The sequence below is a fragment of the Hibiscus syriacus genome, unplaced genomic scaffold, assembly GCF_006381635.1.
Source record: "Hibiscus syriacus cultivar Baekdansim isolate YM2019G1 unplaced genomic scaffold, ASM638163v2 tig00110156_pilon, whole genome shotgun sequence".
Lineage (NCBI taxonomy): Eukaryota > Viridiplantae > Streptophyta > Magnoliopsida > Malvales > Malvaceae > Hibiscus > Hibiscus syriacus.
Window position 1 is genome coordinate 2,276,358 of NW_024062606.1, and position 2,611 is coordinate 2,278,968.

Below are 2,611 nucleotides of genomic sequence, written 5' to 3' on the forward strand. Positions count from 1 at the left end.
ATCGGTTCACTCCTCACTCATGAGATGATGCTTGAAGATGAGGTGGACCTTGATAAAGTTGAAGAGACACCAAAGGAGAAGGAGAAGAAGAAAAACATTGGAGTTACTCTCAAATCCACAAAAGATGAGAGTGATTCAAATGATGATGATGACGAGGAAATGGCATTGTTTGCCAAACGGTTCAGAAAAATGATGAGACCTTACCAAGGAAGAAAATTCAAACGAAACGAAGGCCTCAAAAATGAACCAAAAGAGAAGGACCCAATCATTTGCTATGAATGCAAAAAGCCGGGGCATGTCAAATATGATTGCCCACAATTGAAGAAAAAGGGTCAATCAAAGAATAAGCACAAGGCTCATGTGGCTACATGGAGCGATGAATAAGGTTCCGATGAAGAGGAACAAGAAGTAGCAAACTTGTGCTTGATGGCATTCGGGGAAGATTCTAAGGTAACCTCTAACTCATCTGATTTTGATGATTTATCTTATGATGAGTTATTTGAGGAGTACAATGGGTTGGCTTCGGATTATGAGAAATTGTTTTTAAAATATAAAAATGATGTTTCAAAATTGAAAAATGAAAACAAACTCATATCCAAAACCAACAACGATCTTGAAAGTAAAATCAAAAATTTGCAAATCAAACTAGAAGAGTTTGAAAAGAAAAATTTAGATTTGCAAAATTTACTTTCAAAGATCAATGATGATCATCAAAAGAAAATTGATGATCTTAAAACTTCTTTTGATAAAGTTGGAACAAAACATTTTGAAAAAGGTGAAAATTCAAAATCCAACTTTGTTAGAAAAAGTTTTAGAAACTACAATCATAGAGGTCCCCAAAGAACCTCAAATGGAAAAATCATTAGAAGTGTGTGGGTTCCTAAAGAACTCATTACTACTAAAGATAAAATATCCTACACAAATGGATACCTAAAGGGACTAGGATTTTGGAAACTAATGAATATGGACCCAAAAGAATTTGGGTACCAAAAATCAAAAATTAATCTATGTTTGTAGGGAAAGGAGCATTGCTACAAGGCACGGGAAACAAATTCAAACTCATGGTACCTTGATAGTGGATGCTCAAGAAATATGACCGGAGACAAAAGCCGGTTCATTGAGCTTAACGCCAAAAATGGAGGAGAAGTGACTTTTGGAGACAATTCAAAAGGTCACATTGAAGGTATTGGTACAATAGGTAATACCTCTTCCATACAAATTAAAAATGTTTTATATGTGAATGGATTAAAGCATAATCTATTGAGTATTAGTCAATTATGCGATAAAGGATTCAATGTCTTATTTGAAATTAATGGTTGTAAAGTCATTGACATTGCATCTAATCGGATTATGCTTGTTGGTCATAGAATAGGAAACATTTACATGGTGCATTTAGATTCTATTGATATGACTAATTTATGCCTAGTTGCTAAGGATGAGCATGATAGTTGGTTATGGCATAGGAGACTAGGTCATGCTAGTATGAGTGTTCTGCAACGGCTAATTCAAGGTGATTTAGTTCGAGGGTTGCCTAAGCTTAAATTTGATAATGATAAAATCTGTGATGCTTGTGCTAAAGGAAAACAAAAACGAGTTTCTTTTAAATCTATTAATGATGTATCAACTAGTAGAGTATTACAATTGATCCATTTAGATCTTTTTGGGCCAACTAGAACTACTAGCTTGGGAGGAAAACAATATGCATTTGTCTTGGTAGATGACTATTCTAGATACACTTGGGTTCTATTCTTAAGTACTAAAGATGAAGCATTAGAAAATTTCATCACATTTTCAAAAATAATCCAAAATGAAAAAGGATACTCTATCACTAGTGTTAGAAGTGATCATGGAACTGAATTTGAAAATCTTGGATTTATTGAGTTTTGTAATTCTAATGGTATTAGCCACAATTTTTCAGCACCTAGAACCCCTCAACAAAATGGAGTTGTTGAGAGGAAAAATCGAACTTTAGAAGAAATGGCTAGAACCATGCTTTGTGAAAATAATTTGCCAAAATATTTTTGGGCGGAAGCCACAAATACCGCTTGTTATGTTATAAATCGAGTAATGATTAGGCCAATTTTAAAGAAAACTCCATATGAAATTCTCAAAAATAAAAAGCCTAACATTAGCTATTTTCATCCTTTTGGATGTAAATGTTTTGTTTTAAACAACGGTAAAGAAAATCTTGGTAAATTTGATGCTAAAAGTGATGAAGGAATTTTTCTGGGTTATTCCTTAAACTCTAAAGCTTATCGTGTATTTAATAAAAGAACTTTAGTTTTAGAAGAGTCTATACATGTTGTTTTCGATGATAATCCCCTTCCGAGGAAGGATTCTTCTGTTAATGATGATGTAGGTATTGTACAAGCAAATGACGTTAGATATGACGTTAGAGAATCATCATCAAAGGAAGAAACAAAAGATGAGAAAACTCGTGATCCCCTCGAGAATCCAACCATTGAAGAAAGGGAAGTATCTTTTCCAAGAGAGTACAACTATGTCAAAGATGGTGAAATTATAGGTGATCCATCAAAAGGGGTAACTACTCGATCTTCTCTTAGAAATATCTGTAATTATGTTGCATTTATTTCATGCATAGAGCCTAAGA